Raw genomic sequence first — 18359 nt, 5'->3', positions numbered from 1 at the left:
ATCATATGATCTGATTTTCCTGAGAAAAGCATTAGACATATCTAGAGCTACTGCCTTATTTTCCTCTGCTTTATCTGATGCATGGTATATATGTTCAGAGATTACAGTTAGGATATCTGCAGTAGAACAGGCTTGCCTAAATCCATATTGTTGGTCGGACAGAAGTTTAGTAACTGTAAGGTGATGGACTAGAGCTTGATTAATTATGGACTCAAATATGTTGGTGAAGAGAGGGAAAAGGCTAATGGAGTGATAATTTAATGGGTCAGTTCTTTCACCAGAATTTTTGTAAACTGATACCACAGAAACTGTTCTTCAGCAGTCAGGAAAGCAAGATTCGTTAAGGCATTTGTTGAAGAGTTTGGAGAGAACTGGAGCAACTTCAGCAGAGCATTTTTTAATAGTACAGCCGGGATGAGATCGAGTCCACATGCTTTTGAGAGATCAAGGTTTTTTATTGAGAAGGGGGGATTCTCAGATCATTTTGTGTGGTTTCTGTTCACAGAGGAAAATCTGGGTCCCATATAGAGTTTGAGGCAAACCGACTGGCAAGCATGTTAGCCTTCTTGGTTGCTGTGCAAGCAACCTCATGATTGTTGGATAGTGGGGGGGATTGTTGATTACCCATTATTTACTACTGTTGTAGTTTTTCCAGAAATCATGAGTTCTTAATTTCTGCTCTTCAATGTGTTTTCTGGTGGTTTCAGTGTATTCTCTCTTAGGTATCTTTCTTTCTTACAATTACTGCTAGCTTCTATATACTTCTGGTCTGTTTGTACTGGACTTATGTCAGATAAATCTGCAATATGCATGCTGCCTTTGAGCAATGGCAGCTGCACAAACAGAAGTAAACCATTGGGAAGAGTAATCATCATCGGCGGTCACTCGTGTCCGAGTAAGACTGTCCTCCGTTGTGGCTTCTGTGGGTCCTCAGGTGAGCATAGAGCCCAATTCTAGTCCCAATTTTCCTTGTGCAATTTGGGCAGATAAAGGTAGTGGTGGTGGGGTGGGGTTGGGTATGTCTGGTTGATAATCTGTCATTTCTGTGCTTGCACTTATCCTCAGCAGCTTGATTTAGGTCACTGCTATAAAGCGCAGCTCCTTCGTGGACAGCACTCTTCCATGCCAACCTGCTCCCAGCCATGTCCTCCCATGTCTCAAGGTCCATGTGAAACCGCTTTAAATTTACTTTGATGTTGTCCTTATACCTCATCTTTTGGCCATCCTGGGCACGCTTTCCCTCAACAAGCTGAGAGTAGAAAATCTGTTTTGGGAGGCGGAGATCCGGCATTCGGACAACATGACCAGTCCATCTGAGCTGGCGTTGAGCAACAATAGTGGTGATAGTAGGAATGTCAGCCTCACTCAGGGTTTTCTCAAGGCTAAGGAAGAGAGTATTTGAGAACCGTGACCTTCTGGCAAAGACCAAAATCATGGTATACAAAGCTGTCTTGCTGCCCACTCTTCTCTATGGATCGGAGACATGGACCACATACGAGAGGCACGTAAAAACCGTGGAGATGTACCACCAAAGATGCCTTCGAAAAATCCTCAGTTGGAAGGACTGACGCACCAACACCAGCGTCCTGATTGGGAAGAGTAGGGTTTGCTATAGAACTTCCATGTGGGAACATGTGCTTAAATTGCTACTTTGAACCATTTAGTGGTCTCCTTTGAACACTGTTTAGCAGGAAGAGAAAAGATATTTCCCTATGGAGCATCTGTAATGAGATTCCTGATGACTTCCCAGTCAGCCTTCTCAAAGTACCTTGCTATTTTGAGCAGTGGCTTTTCAGCTTTGGGTCAAGAGTTTATGATTATCAGTGTGATCAGCATTGAGTTGGCTATGGGCATTCATTACACAATCATCGGGAACTGTGGTCAGAAATAGATCTAGAAGTGAGGCTTGTTGATCTTGACATGGGAGATGGGTCAGAAACGTAACTGTCTGTGATAGGGAATGAGATATAGAGAAGCTATGTGTTATGCTACTAGCTGCGTTTATGTAAACCAAGCCAATTACTGTGGTAGACATAAAAGGCATCAAATACATGTACTTCCATACTAGTATCAATAGAGAGTGCTGTATCTATGCTGTCAGAGACTTGGTTGATTAGGGTACAGTCTTGGGTCCAGGGAGAGTTATAAAGAAAATATAAGTAGCTGACGCTATGTTGCAGGTTAAGTCTAAAGCTCATGAAGGCCTGGTCATCTGAATATAGTTTTGATTCTCTAGTCAAAGGGAGGGTGTTTAAAATATAGACTCCAAGTCCATGCATATATCTGAGTCCTTACAGCAAAGTGGGAGATTACCAGGCATGTTAAAGTGCCAAGATATCCAGTGAGTTTGTTAGGAGAAATGATTCAAGCCCACAGATATTTGAGAATGCAAGCCTCAAGGGAGGAGGCAGAGTGGTTTTGTTTGAGTTTACACCTGGTTTAATTATAATTTTTGATTGAACTGTCATTTTATTTTATTTAAAAGTTTCAATTTAGGGTGAGAGGTGTTGGACAAAGTGGTTGTGTAGAATACCAAACATGCAACACAAGTAGACCATCAACCGATTGTTCATCTACAGGATTATGGCTTCAAGAAAGCCTACTGGAGATGGGTGCAGGGCCCCTTTCCATGTGTGACATGGCACTACAACCATCCTGATATTATACAACTGATGATGGAACAGCCACTCTAAGCGCTATCAAAGAGTTAGGGTTCTTATACTGTCAGTCGGAATACAGCAGCCAAACTGTCAAACTGTCAAACTGGTACCCTCAATCAATCAGACAAAAATCAACACAATCCAATTGCATTGACATATGGCACTCAAGCACCCCCATGATGCTCAGTTTTAGGGGATGGGAATGTGGCGGGAGTGGGGAACAGCATTCAGTGCTCTAGTCAGTAAGCAAGGTCAAACATTGGGAGTTTCTGTTGAGTCCTTGTGATCGCACCTCTGCACCTGGCTAATAGGCAAAGGAGTATGAAAGCTGGGTGATTGACAGAGCCCATCTACTCCTTAAGCAGTTTATGTTTGCAAACTGGTAATAGGAAGATCGTCAACCAGGACTAAAAAAGGCCTCCCTCCCCTTTATTTAGTGCCAAAACTTATGAGGTCAGTGGCACAGCTTTAGTTTCAGAGTTTTCCTTCTCCTAGGTGGATGATCTGAGAAGATCTACAGTTCCATCATCACTGAGAGGGTTATCCCTGCGCTTGGGTTCTAAACCAGGTATTTCTGTGATACCGCCTGAGTAGTTATGATTAGTTTAGTACTGTAGGTTATATATCTACTGAAATGTTACACTCAAAATGATTGAAAAGGATTCTACTATGCTTTCCATTTCATTGTTAATGGAAGAGAGGGGATAAGTAAAAAAAAGCATGAGGTAGATTTGCAACTGGTTGATTTAAAAGAGGAGTTAATATATTGTAAAAATATTGTTCATATATTAGTTTAAGAATAGGATAAAATGTTTAAGAATGATTCAAAGTGGTATTAGGAATAAGTATAAATATCCAGTCATGCAGCAAATTTTAAATCAATAAGAGCGAAAAATAAAATGTATCTAAAAAATAGAATGTATCTTATGAATATAGATTTAAGTAATGATATGACTATGATTAAAATACATTACAGTACAGGTTAAACGGGAAATAAGGTATAAGCTATGGAAATTTCAGTATGAATAATTAGATATAAATAACAGTATGGTCATATTTACAGAAGATATGAACATATAGAAATTGTAGATATAAAGTATTTTACTTAAATAAAGTTCTAGTTTGTATCATTTAAAGATAAATTCTCCTTTCATTAAAGTTCGAAAATGTATTTTTGCATAAGCATAAGTAGTGGCTTTTTTTTTGTATTCATTTGAATTAGAGAAAATGGTTCAAACTAAGGTTAAGGAACACTAGGAAATCAAAAGATGGTGTTAAGGTATGATTAAGAGGTTTAAATGAGTTAAGATAATGTCAGTAGCATAGAACAGTGACTTGGAGTCAAAATAATTTTTTATTTTCAAACTAGCAAAGATTTTTCCCATTTTGGTGGTGGCAGATTTCAAATTGCAGGCATTTAGACAAAAAGAAAAAGGGGGGAAAAACAAAAAAGAAATAAAACATGATCTTTTAGGCCTTTGTTTCTTTAGGTCACATTTGTCATAGGGAAAATACATAATGACAGAAATTGATTAAAATGTTGAGAAATTAAGAGTTAAGAGTTTAGTACAAAAAACAATATGTAAAATTTGAGTACAAAAAAAACATATTTGCAATGTTTAGGAATTAAATGATTTCTAGAAAATAAAAGAAAAAATAAGAAAACTTATTGTTAAGTCATGGGGAGCTCCAGTTTTCATGCTTTAGGCTTTTGGGGCCTAATTAAGTTATTTTTTTACAAAGAAGATGTTTGTTTTATTTAATTCAATATCTTAAGACTTTATTTTAATAATTATCTTTAAAATAGTCCCAGAAAACTAATAATTATCTATTATAATTATAATAATTATCCCTATTAAATAGAGTTTTAGAACAAATTAATTTAACTTATTTAGCTATCACTTTCCAATGTTGCGATGAAAACATTTTGAATATAAGTTCGGCCAGGTTTATGTGCCTAGAATCATTCTCTGGACGAAGCCAACAGGCGTCTTCGATAATGTCATCATCAACCACAAGGGCAACCCCAAGGGCTAGTGAACTAGCATCCACCCAGACCGTGAACTCGTTCCCATTAACGCACCAGTTCCCTCGCACAGGGTTATCATTAATCATCCATTTTCAGTCACCATTCTCAGGAGCATGGCATCATGCACTTTATTATCCCATCCAAGAGAGCTATATGCCCAGTCTGTTAAATCCAAGGTAGCTGATCAGCGGCTTGGTTCCCACCAGTTTTGGCAAATAACAAATAGGATCCTGAACGGAAGTGTGCGTTCTATCCCAACCATTATCAATGGACCAGAGGTCATCTCGTCAGCGTCAGACAAGGCCAAACTATTTGCAAAGAACTTTGCAGCTAATTCTACCCTATGCGACGAAGGCCATCAACTCCCCATATTTCCTCCTATAACACAGAACACACTAGGTAACATACAAATATCCGTGCATGAGGTCGCCAAACTAATCAAGAACCTTGATTCCAGTAAAGCAACTGGCCTTGACGGCATCCCAATTATAGTGTTAAAAAAGCTTCAACCAGAACTTGCTCCCATACTTACGAAACTGTTTAAGCGCTGCCTTAAGGAGAAGTGCTTTCCAACACCCTGGAAGACCTCATCAGTTTGCCCTGTATTTAAGAATTCAGGTGATAAGTCATCTCCCTCTCAGTACAGACCAATAAGTCTCCTGTGTGTTATGAGTAAGCTGCTGGAATCCATATTAAATAGAGAAATAGTAAACCACCTCAGCAGAAACAACCTTCTTAGAAGTGACACACAATATGGTTTCCGCTCTGCAAGATCTACCGCAGATGTGCTGACGGTTATATCTCACAGGATTAGTGAATCTCTTGACAAAGGCTTCCTTTCTAGGACAATTGCTCTTGACATATGAAAAGCCTTCGACAAGGTATGGCATAAGGGTCTACTTAACAAGATTTCCAGCTACGGTATAACTGGAAATGTTTTCTCAATCATTAAATCATTTCTCTCCAATAGGCTCATAAGAGTAGTGGTCGATGGACAAAAATCAGAGGCCTGCAGTATTAATGCTGTAATTCCTCAGGGGTCAATCCTGGGCCCAACTCTCTTCCTGATCTACATCAATGATCTCCCTAAACACATACTTAAATCATTCGTTGACATCTATGCTGATGACACGACCATCTATGGTAACACATCAAAGGCTGTAAATGACAAAGTTCTCTCTGATTCTCTCTCTTCTGATCTCGAGTGCGTGGTTCAGTGGGGGAAGACGTGGCTGGTTACCTTTAATGCATCTAAAACCAAACTCCTATCCTTACATCATCAATGCTCTGATCCCCATCTGGCATCAATTGTGATGGATGGCTCTCGTCTGAGAGAGGCCCCGTGTTTTGACAAGCTTCTGGGGTTGACCTTTACTCATGATCTGAAATGGAACACGTACATCAAGTCTGTTGCCAAGGTCGCTGGAAAGATGGTGGGATCCTTCTACCGCTCCAGAAGATATCTCACTACTGATGCAATTCTCTATCTATATAAAAGCCAAGTACATCCAAGGATGGAATACTGCTGCCATATCTGGGCAGGAGCTGCTAAAAACAGCCTATCCTGCATGGACAGAGTACAAAATAGACTTTGTGGCTTAGTGAGCGATGCCCTTTTCTCTACCCTGCAACCTCTCTTCCACAGAAGAGATGTTGTGAGCCTATCCGCTGTGAAAAATTTCCCCCACTCTTTATCTGTGCCTAAATCAAAATGTGGATTCCATGATCAAAGCTTCTTTCTTAGAACTGCACGCCTGTGGAACTCTGTTCCGTCTGCCTGCTTCCCACCTGACTACAACTTGGATGTCTTCAAGTCCAACGTTAACAAATTCCTAATGAACTGCCCCCTTAAGTAAACACTTCATCAAATCTCCACACTAATGTAATGTACTTGCAATAACCCTTATCCTTGAGTGGCTTCCGGGCCTTGACCACTGTGTAAAAAAAAAAAAAAAAAAAAAAAAAAATCCCAATAGTACAGATGTGGCACAATGTTTTATAGTCGCCACTGCACACAGCAAGGAAGTGGTCCACCAGCTTTCCACAAACAGAAAAAATGCTCCAACAAGTGATGTTGGATGGGACTTCTGGAACGTCACCATCTCTGCTTTGGTAGAGCCCCTCCTTGCTACCACTTGCACGAAGGCCAAGTACTTTTGTCCCGTCTCACAAAGTTCTGGTTCCTTGCATGTTAGTCCAAAGTTCTCGAAGTGCTCTGACCGACTGGGCAGACATGATGTTCTCATTTACAAAGATATCGTTGATATAAGATAATGTTGCCTGGTGCACAGCATCATCCTGTTGCCGGATCGCATGCATAACTGCTGTCATAATGCCTGGTGCCACATTGAGACTGAACCCTAGCCTGGTCAGACAATAGCGAATTCCTTTAACTGCCTCAGTCTCAAATGACCACAGCACTTTTTCAATGTGTATCTGCAGGTAGGCCCTGCACAGGTCCAGGATCGCCACAATCGATCCTTGCTGTCACCACTCCCTTAATTTGAGCACACAAACATCCGCCCTTGCTGTGTATGGGTCGACATGTTTATTAAGCTCACGGTAGTCCATGACGGGTCAGACCTTCTGTTTGCTGTCTTGTAAGACGGCCATCAGGGGAATCAGTTCTCAGGGAGGCCCGATCTCATACTCCCGTTATGGAAGCAGCCAACCATTGTTGATCCAAGTCTGCAGTTCTTCTTTATACTGCCTCATTGGAGGGGGGTACTCTGATAGTCGGTTCCATAAGGAGATTGGTGGTTGATCGCCAGACCACTTCGCTGTCCATGGGTTGATTTCCCTATTGTACTCTGCCTGAAAGTCAGGCTCATCCAGGGTAATCGTGGCGCAAACATGTATCTCATGTCGGGAGAATTCTATCTTGCCGGTGCGCTCCATAGTGATTCCACCCAGCTGTGTAATCAATAATCAAATCCATCTCTAGAAGTAGGTCATACCAAAGCAGCACCCTGTCTACCATCAAAGCTTTGCACAGCTACTGCAGGCCCGTCGCCGATGCTTGTGCTGATAACGCTCACCCCGCAAGCAGCCAGTGACCCACCACCCACAGTTAGCACCAGAATTCTCTCCTTGTATCAAGTGTCGCAACAGGCCTTGCATACCACTGTCTGAGTGTACCCGGTGTCTACAAGGGTGAGCCATTCACGTCCGTTAACGTGTACATTCACTGCGGGCAGCGCCTTGTTCAGTGACGATCTGGAAGAAGATTGGTGCTGTAGTTTCCTCCCCTTGCTTATTTCCTGGACAAACACGGGTCAGGTGTCCCCAGTTTTTACATTTGTAGCACTGAGACCCACTAAGCCTTCGAGTCAGTGAGCACGACGAGAGACAATCACGGGCCAAATGGTTGGGCCCACCACACTTGTCGCAGCTTGTAACTGTGCCCAGGTCGTGAGATACACCCTGTGATGGCTGCATGGCTGCCATGCGGTCTACAGTCTCTGGGTTCTTTTTTAGTATCACCCCGCACTCACGCTAAAACTTCCGAGATGTTTATCTTGTCTACTTGGGATGAGGCTCTGAGCAAATCTTCCAGACTAGTGGGCAATCCTGCAATAAATGCACACACCAGGCCGTTATCTGACATTCCTACCAACAGGACCGCAAGCTCCTTCAGTTCTGTCGGATAAACATCAACTGTTTCCCCGGAATGTAACTTGCATGCCATAAACTCCTTCCATGCAGCAACTGGATCTAATGCAAACGCTGTGTCGAGGGCGTTTTTGATGCAGGTAAAATCTGCCTTCTTTTCGTCTGTTAGCTGCTGGTATACAGCGTATGCACCCCCAGCAAGGTGCATTGGGACCACACATTCCAGACAGTTCACACCGCTGAGCTGGCATATCAATTCTGTCTTTTCCACCCATTCCTGTACTGACTGCTCAGCGCTGCTGCCATCAAACAGTGGAATCAGCTTAGGATCAAATCCTGATGTTATGCCGAAAATAGCTTGTTGAAATGGAACCTCCTTCACTCGTTCCTATGCACTGAGTAACCATCTGTCTTGTAACATCACCTGTTCACCGTCTCTATAGCAAAAAACTCTCCCACTTCTCCAAGCAACCTGCTTTATATTACATTCACCCACATGAATCTCGTAAGATCACTTGAGACCGTTTCTGTTAAATATCGCAGACGCCATCTTGGTTTCTCTTTTTCCTGTCCAATGCACCTGAAAGGCAGACACATGGGCGCTTCATAGGTAGATCGTTTGTATGTCCGTTTCTATTTTCCCCACACAATGTTTTTGTTTTGCCCTGTTTTTTTTTCATGTTCTCTTTTTTCTGTAATGTTTTGCTGACTTCTTTTTTGAGTGAAGAATCACTGTACATCAGAAATTAGTATGTGTTTCTTTTTCACAACATTACAACAATGATAATGTATTATTACAATAATAAGCATCAGAAACAAATTCGAAATGGCTCCCCAAATCCAACAATAGTGTAATCTTGTTAAAAAGTGCTCTCTTTCTACAGTTAAGAAGATTAAAGGAATTTTATTTGCGAGTCTGTGTTGCCAATAGCAAGCCAATGATTTCTATAAAGAACAGAAAGCACCATCTGGACTTCATCAGATGCAATGAAGATCATGACTTCATATTACGAGAAAGTGATTTTTAGTGACAAAAGTAAGTTCAATAGGCTAGGCAGTATGTCTGTCAAAGGAAGGACAAAGAATTTAATCCTAAGTGCACAGTTTAAAGGCTACAACGTGGTGGAGTTTCAGTTTTTGTGTGTGACATTATTAGTGGCAATGATCCAGGTCCTATAGTTCGCTTGCAAGGTCAAATTAATTCGACCAGACCCATTAATATGCTGACTGAGCATTTTCTACTCTACTTTGGCTGGAAATTGGATAATCTCATCTTCATGCAGGATAATGCTCCCATTCACACAGATGGCAATGTCAAGAGGTTCCTTGAAGAACATGATATTCTGTGTTGGGATTGGCCTGCACAATCTCCAGACCTCAATCCTATCAAAAACGTCTGGAATTGCATCAAGCAACAGCTACGCATTTTGCATTGTTGGGTAGAGACAGCTTCTCACATAGGTAGACAGAGACAAGGTAATTATATTGGCTATATAAAAACCAAATTTGTTTACTATGATGAATTAAATTTATAACAGGAAAGGCTAGTGAACCAATTTCGAATCTCTCAACAGAGCTAAATTGAGGTTAAAAACTGTAAGAGTATCTTGTGTAGGAGACGGGGGGGGGGGTCTCGTCGTGGGCGACGAAGCGTTTCACTGAAGAACCACAGCAACACACAGCAAACCAACAAACAATGACAGCCACGGCGCGAAGGTAACTAACAAAGCTCAGCTGACTGCACGAATAGAAACGGAACCCAACGGTCACTGTACTAATCGCCACAAACGTCAGAACCCGACTGCCTCGCACCTCCAATGGACCGATTTTTATTCCTCAAGATGGCCTAGCTAATTTGCATCCCTGCGAGATCTGGCGCGATCCTGCGAGATTCCGTCTCTAATAAAAGCAGGCAGGCGCCATCTTGAAACTCTTTCTTCCGCTGCCCCGACCACAGGATCAGCCACCACTCCACACGCCAGGCACACACGGACCCTCTTGCGCCGAGGGCTACGGTTAGTCTCACACTCCCCCCTGGTCTCCAGATCACATACGTGACACGGCGGACGTGGCCGTTTGATTCGAGCACTCCTGCGGAGGGGTATTGCCGGGACTTCCTCATCGGAGCTCTCAGAAGTGGCATCGAAAGCATCAGCATTAGAGCTCGCAGTTGAGTCATCAGGTCCATGGGGCACAGGTTGGATCCATCGCTCATCGTCGGATGACTCGCTCCTTCCACTGCTCGCAGTTGAGTCACCAGGTTCGTGGGGCACGGGTTGGATCCATCGCTCATCGTCGGAGTACTCGCTACTTCCACTGCTTGCCGATTGGTCAGCGCTTAGAGCGGGCCGGACATCCCTTACGTGGCGCGGAGTATCATCGACTAGTATGGCCTGTTCACTGATGACGCCGGTGACCCGCCCCCTCCAAAAGCTGCTGGTGCACCGGCCGCCGGGTGGCTTCACCCAGACGGTGTCTCCCACTTGGTACGTCCCCTGGGGTTCTCGTTGGTCGGGTAGACACACTTCAACGTCCTTGATGCGCACGTGGTAGTGCTGAATCGCATCAGCGGGCGCACTGCCGCCAGTCACGGTGTCCTTAGGCGTTGTGTTGTATCTGTAAACCGCCTCCGCGATCGTACACTTCTTCCTGGCTGCGATCTTCTTCACGGTTCGGTGGCATCGCTCCGCTATGCCGTTGCCGCTCGGCACATACGCGCATCGGTGTCGAAGGCGGATCCCCCAGTTGTCCATAAAATGCCTAAATTCCCTGCTGCAGAACGCCGTGTCGTTATCCGTGAGGATCTCCTCAGGCGGCCCCCTTTCGTAGAATATGGATTCCAATTCGTGGATGACACTGGTGGAATCCTGCCTCGCTAATTGGCGCCAAATCGCGAACCTCGTTGGCCCGCAGTCTATCAGCGTGAGGAAGTGTTGGCTGCCGTAGTGGGTTATATCCATACCCAACCGACTCCAAGTCGCGTCCACTCCCAGCTGTCCTTTCCGCCATCTGGCTGGGGCGGGGTCGATGGACTGGCACGTTTGGCACTCCCTGACCACTGCTCTTACTGCGCTTTTTGGTATTGATGGTCTAGCCAACTTCACAAAGTAGTAGGTCCGTTGTACTCCGGGGTGCCCACTGTCGTGATGTATCTTCCTGATTTCGTCCTCCTCGACGGAGGCAGCACACAGAGGCAATGGCTTAGCTTCTTTCTTCATAGCCTCATACCATCTCCGTGGTACCCGAGTGAGCTTGTCGGCGAGGTTGTAGTCCGAGGTGACGAGCACTACTTCTACGGACAGGTTGTACTCCGTCACCAGTGTTTTCACAGTCTCGAGCCTCCGTCTTATCAGCATTTCGCTGGCTGCCTTGGTGCGTGCCCTGGCCTTGCTCGTGAGTGTGTCCGACACCCAGTGGTGCACGCAAAGTGAGTCAGTGTGCACACGCAGTTTCTTCAGTTCCCATTGAAGTGCCAGGTTAATGCCCTTTATTACAGCGTCGAGTTCTGCCAGGTTGATATGGGCAGCATCATTCGCCGGTCGCAGCCAGCAGGCATCCTCAACTACGGCCCCATTTTTCTCCAAAACTACACCGATCGCTAGAGAACTTGCGTCCACCCACACGCTCAGTTCGTCTACCTGCACGCACCAGTCCCCTGTGGCGGGGTCATTCTTTTTCACACTAGCGACGGTCTCCTTTAACATTCGAACCAATAGTTCGTCGGTTATCTCATCGTCCCAGCCTTTGGTGACCGCATTTGCCCTCCTTTTTATGACGCCTGTCGCTGCACGAACCCATCCGCATACTGGAAGGTGCCCCACAAGTTTCCTGCACAGGGAGAACATGGCACGTCTTGTGTAAACGTCGGGTACGTCGGGAACTGCGGTTCCACGCCTCCACTTCAGGATCCCTCGCTCCTCTTGAACGCTCAAGCCCAATACGCGGGCACCATCCTCAAGCCGCTCAGAGTCCTTGCAGTTTAGACTAAACTCGGCAAGTTTGGATCTTACACGCGAAGAGGACACGATATCTTCGTTCACGTATATATCGTCAATATACGCCGATGTTCCCTTTCTGATCCATTCTTCTTGTGACAACACGGCATTGATGATAGCCTTCATTATCTGGGGTGCTACATTTAGCCCAAATCCGAGTCGCGTAAGACAGTATCTCTTCCCGGAAAACATCACTGTCTGGAAAGGCCACATCACCTCGCCGATCCGGACCTGCAAGTATGCTTTTCTCAAGTCCAGTAGGGACACATTGGACCCCTGCCGGCGCCACTCTCGCAGCTTGCTGGCACAGACGTCGGCGTCCGCTGTGAACGCATCAACGTGCGCATTCAACTCACGGTAGTCCATTACCGGCCTCACCTTTGACTTGTTAGGTTGGGCAACTGCCATCAGCGGTATCAGGCCCTTGGGGGGTCCAAGTTTGTCATAGGGGTATGGAATCAGCCAACCGTTCTTAATCCATTCACGGAGCTCGCTTTCGTATGCAGGCCTTATCTGGTCGGGCATACGGTACTCTGCCACTTTGTTTTGTAGTTTGGCCGGTTCCATGTCTTCTGACCACCTCCAAGTGGCGGTCCACGCCTTCTGTTGGTCGTCGAATTCCGCACTGAAGTCCGGCTGGTCGACTCTTAGTGCTGCACACACCGGGGGCCTATCCTGAAACTCTACAACGCCAGCGCGCGTTATGCGCACGCCGCCCAGGGCTTTGATGGCATCGTAGCCTAGCAACAGGTCGAAACTCAGCGGCTTTTCGCGTGTCACCAGCGCTTCGACGTTGGCCGAGTTCCCAGTTCTTGTGCGAATGTGTACCACACCCACGCCGCAACACATTCGTATTTTTCCAGTAATGGTAGTTATCCTGACGTTCTTCTTTTTCCACGCCCGACAGAAGTCCGCACACACTATGGTGCGGGAGCAACCGGAATCAAGGAGGGCTGAACATAACGTGTCATTAACTCGGACCTGAATGACAGGGAGCGCCTTGTTTATTTTCTGTTCGGGGAAGAGGTCGGCACTGGCACCTTGTCCCCGTCCCCGTTTCCCGCACAGTCTCGGGCCAATGTGCCCAGTCTTGTTACAGCGGTAGCAGCGAACAGCCGTCGACCGCCTTCTACAATTTCTTGCCATGTGGCCCCGCCCGTTGCATCTGTAGCAGATGACATCACCTTGCGGGCTGGGTCCCTGAGACGGTCCTTCGCCACTTGGTGGGGCCTGTGCGACGGCGACTACCGGTTCCTGCACCGTCGAGTCATCCTTCATTATTGTCCTGGCTCTGTCCACTAGGTCATTCAGCGGTAGTGAGGACATGGTAGAGGTTGCTCGCAGGAGCTGCTTTGCTCCAGCGGGGAGTCCTGACAGGAATTTGTAGGTTAGGGCCCTCTCGGGAAGACCGCCGAACAACACCGTCAGCTTCTTAAGTTCGGCGAGATACACGTCCACAGTTTCGCCCAAGCGTATAGACCTCGTCTCAAACTGCTCCCATGCAGTGGCGGGGTCAGTGGCGAATGCCCTGTACAACGCCGCCTTGATACTCGAGTAGTCACACTTCTCCTCAGCGCTGAGTTGCTGATATACAGCAAAGGCCCCGCCGGTCAGCCGCAGAGGAATCACGCGCTCAACATTTTTCACGCCGGACAACTGACAATGTAACTCGACCTTCTCAACCCAGCTGAGTACCGGGTCGGATCCGTCGAATTCCGGTATCAACTTTAGATCGAACCTATCCGCCATTGAAGAAAAGAAAACCAAGTTCGGAGTGGGGGGGCCGAAATAGCTTGTAAGAGTATCTTGTGTAGGAGACGGGGGGTCTCGTCGTGGGCGACGAAGCGTTTCACTGAAGAACCACAGCAACACACAGCAAACCAACAAACAATGACAGCCACGGCGCGAAGGTAACTAACAAAGCTCAGCTGACTGCACGAATAGAAACGGAACCCAACGGTCACTGTACTAATCGCCACGAACGTCAGAACCCGACTGCCTCGCACCTCCAATGGACCGATTTTTATTCCTCAAGATGGCCTAGCTAATTTGCATCCCCGCGAGATCTGGCGCGATCCTGCGAGATTCCGTCTCTAATAAAAGCAGGCAGGCGCCATCTTGAAACTCTTTCTTCCGCTGCCCCGACCACAGGATCAGCCACCACCCCACACGCCAGGCACACACGGACCCTCTTGCGCCGAGGGCTACGGTTAGTCTCACAAAAACTTATGATTAAAAAATATGAAAAATGGAAAATATCGTGGAGGACAAATAAAAACTGGAAAAGAATCAAATAGAAACCACATTAAGTAAAAAATGTTGGTTTTGTTTACAAAGAGAATATCTCAAAGACTTAATGTAAATGGTCTCTAGAATTTTCAAATGGAAAGATGAGTGTGACTTGCTTAAAACGGAGAACAAGTCAACACTGAACTGAAAGGCACAAACACGGTTATTTATGTAGTGCTCACAGATGGCCAAACCGTATGTATTATTCAAAACATCAAATGCTGAATAATGTGCATATCGAATTTTTTATGCTGTTTGACCTGGAAGTTCAATCTTTGCGATGTACCCCTGATGCAGTGCAAACTGTACCTACATTTAAATAAACAATATAATTATAAGGGGGCAATTTTTGAATTAAAGTCAGCATCGGTTTAGTGGAAAAATGTGGATTCAATGCAAAATACACTGTTATACAGGCAGTGAAATTTGTTTGGCAAATTTGTTACATATTACCTAGCCAAGAAAGATAAAGGTAAATATGACATCTGCAAACTTAAGCTGCTTTAATTTTGTAGAAGTTACAAACTTGATGCTTTTTACTGTACATAAAACACTTTAAACATCTACTCCAGAGCACTTATCCATATTTATTTTAATTTTTAGACACAGTATTCTGTTAAATACTTTTAAAATATAAAATGAAAGAGAAAGCTATTTTAAAAATAAACCCTCAGTTGTAACATGCCAATTGCTATTCTAAAAGTATTGAGATGCTGACTAGCAACATTGGTTTCAACCTAATATGAGTTTAAACTATAAAAATAATTTTCATACAATTTGAATATTGTATAAATATAATGTCATACGACTTTTGTTATTATACACATCGTTACATTAAATAGAAATAATAAAGCTAATTATCCTGTCATATGCATATTTTCATTTTGGGAAAATAATTCTTTTATTGATATGTAAAGGGGATCTGTTTTATATATTGATCAGTATATGTCTGAATTCATAAATTCTTTTTTTTATTTACAGGGAAAGCAACAATAGAGTTAAAGGAAAGAAGCCTATGCATATCTGGAATAGAATACTTAATCTGAAATATTTACAAATTTCCATTTACAAAGAACAATGAAGCAATGGTAAAGAAAAATTCTCTTGCAAAGCGTGAAATTACAAATTACATACAAGAAAATCTCATTTAAAGATAAAAATGAATAAACGTAGGTTGAAGACGCCTCAGCCCTGTTCAGTGTGTAACACATTATTCCTAACAAGATCTCAGTTAGAGATACACATGCGAACTCATACTGGGGAGAAACCTTTTTCTTGTCAAGTGTGTGACTCATCATTTATAGTTTTTGATGCTTTAAAGCAACATATGCGATGTCACCGTGCTAAAAAGCAATCTTGTGAAATCTGTGGCTCATCATATACTGACAAAAGATCATTAACAATACACATGCAAACTCACAGTGGCGAAACACCTTTTTCTTGTCAAGTGTGTGACTCATCATTTATAGAGTTTGATGCTTTCAAGCAACACATGCGATGTCACTTTGTCAAAAAGTATTCTTGTGAAGTGTGTGGCTCATCATTTACTAACAAAAGCTCGTTAAAGATACATATTCGAACTCATAGTGGCGAAAGACCTTTTTCTTGTCAAGTGTGTAACTCATCATTTAAAGCAAAATGTACTTTAATTGAGCATATGCGAATTCACTCTGGGTTGAAACCTTTTTCTTGTGGCATTTGTGGTGAATCTTTCACACACAAACTTAGTTTAAGTTCACATGTACACAATCATACTGGAGAGAAACCATATTCTTGTGACTTGTGTGGCTTATCATTCACACGAAAATCAAATTTAGTGAGACATACACAAACACACTCGGGGGAAAAACCTTTTCTTTGTGAAATGTGTGGCTCATCATTTGCACAAAAAGCATATTTAAAAAAACACGAACGAACTCACATTGGAAAGAAACCCATCCCCAACTAGAACAAAATGATAAGAACATTTTCTTAAAAAAGAGAGAAACCTTATTCTTAAATCATCATTTATACATTCATCTGAGTTAAAATTAAACATGCAATACCAGAAAAATGACTAATTTATTAACAGGCACTTCCTGTCATTAGACATAAGTATAATCTTGAGTTAACATTTGGGCATATTTATCTAATCTAGTGCTAATTCAGTGAGGGAATCCCTTGATTTCTGCCAAGTTGCTTAAAAGCAACAAAAAAAAATAACCATAATCAACCAATGGACAAAACCTGTCAATACTCATGGATTTAATATTGATTAGCAACAAAGTTACATCCATAGCATGATATGAAAAGCAAAAAAAAATTGAACCGTGTATAATCATCACCACGTGCAGGCATGGTTATTACGTTTGCATTTAGTATTGATTGTCGCCAAGGTGATATCAATGGCTTGATATGAAAAGTTGGTAAAATATGAACAGGATATATTCACTAACAAGTGTAAGCATACTGAGCTCTGCATGGAAAAATACATTAGGAACCTAAGGGATGACAACCAAATAATCTTAAAGCACCATCATATTAAATGTCTAGTTCAACATCTCTCATTATGAGGCTCTAAGTAAAGACGAAACACTGGAGATCATTATGGAGATATTTGATACCTCACTTAAAACACAAAAAGGAGTACACAAAACGAGAACTCTAAAGAATACAATGAGAAAGACAACAGTGTAAGAGTAGGGAATTTCATAGAAATACTGAATCTTAATTATATTAACTCAATTCCTATTAAAACAAGTTATCAGCAATTCCATGTACCAATCCTAAAAATAGATAACTTCAATCCTTATAAGAATTTCAGATATAAAGTCAACTCCAAAAGAAATCCGATGTTATAACAGGAAGGCATACCTTATATTTCAGATGTAACTGAACTAAAAGAAGAGCCTTACTCTCATGCAGTTTATGACTCCTCGTTCTCAAATAATTTTTATATATAAAAGTTTGATCTTATTCTATTGATGTCTATTAGTTGTGTTTCACAAACAAAATTATTGCATAAAAATATTGGCATTGAATATTTTTTATGATATTATGTTATCTATTTTCGATGCTTATGACAATCTATAAAATTTATCTGATATATTCCCAATATTTCATACAAAGTTTTTTCTTTGGTAGATAAAGGAACTGAAAGTGCAAAAAAGTTTATTATTGTACACGGTGTACATGCTTTTCAAAAAAGACATTTAAATCACAAATTGAGAAACTTTGATATGAAAACCCAAGACCAAAGTTTCCCTTTCATTTATCACATAATAGATTTAATGTATTCATCACTTTCATCGTCATAATACTTTGTTGTTAAACTATAATGAGACTTGAAGAAGTTGATAACTTGTACATTTGTTTTAACTGAAATCAGTAATATTGTTAAGAAGCTGTAATTCTCTTATTTAAATGAACTTATCTATTTTTTTCTATTAAGGAAGAAATTTTTGCCCGTAAAAATTATCTATAGTTTTTTTATGACTGAACAATATTTTTATGGAATTAATTATTTAGTCATTTGGAGTTGAGAGTAAAATGCAAACTGAAGTCAGATTGTGCCCTTGTTTTTTCCATGACAAAACCTTCACTTATTAACATAAGCAGCATGGATCTTTTTCTTATTTTTTTCTTTCAACTGACAGTACACTAAAACGCAATCAGAGCAACGTCCAAAAAACGAAAAAGCACATGTCAAACAACAACAAAATAAATGTCAGAGCTCTTCCTCATTACTATTAACATAAACCATAATTCTTGACACTAACCTTAACCTCTCTGCTC

At 42.7% G+C, this 18359-nt stretch overlaps 1 long non-coding RNA gene across 1 annotated transcript in view; it reads left to right on the top strand.

The window, feature by feature from the left end:
• Positions 1 to 16540, top strand: part of LOC145243831 (uncharacterized) — a 32489-nt gene extending 15949 nt beyond the window's left edge. Inside the window, exon 2 of the long non-coding RNA XR_013862947.1 lies at positions 15567 to 16540. This is a non-coding gene — a long non-coding RNA (uncharacterized LOC145243831). The remainder of the gene's footprint in view (positions 1 to 15566) is intronic.
• Positions 16541 to 18359: the final 1819 nt, after the last annotated feature.

The sequence above is a fragment of the Euprymna scolopes genome, chromosome 22 (genome assembly GCF_053919585.1).
Source record: "Euprymna scolopes isolate OS-2025 chromosome 22, ASM5391958v1, whole genome shotgun sequence".
NCBI classification, from domain to species: domain Eukaryota; kingdom Metazoa; phylum Mollusca; class Cephalopoda; order Sepiida; family Sepiolidae; genus Euprymna; species Euprymna scolopes.
Note: the sequence above shows the minus strand (reverse complement) of the source record. Positions and strands in the feature narration are given on the sequence as shown.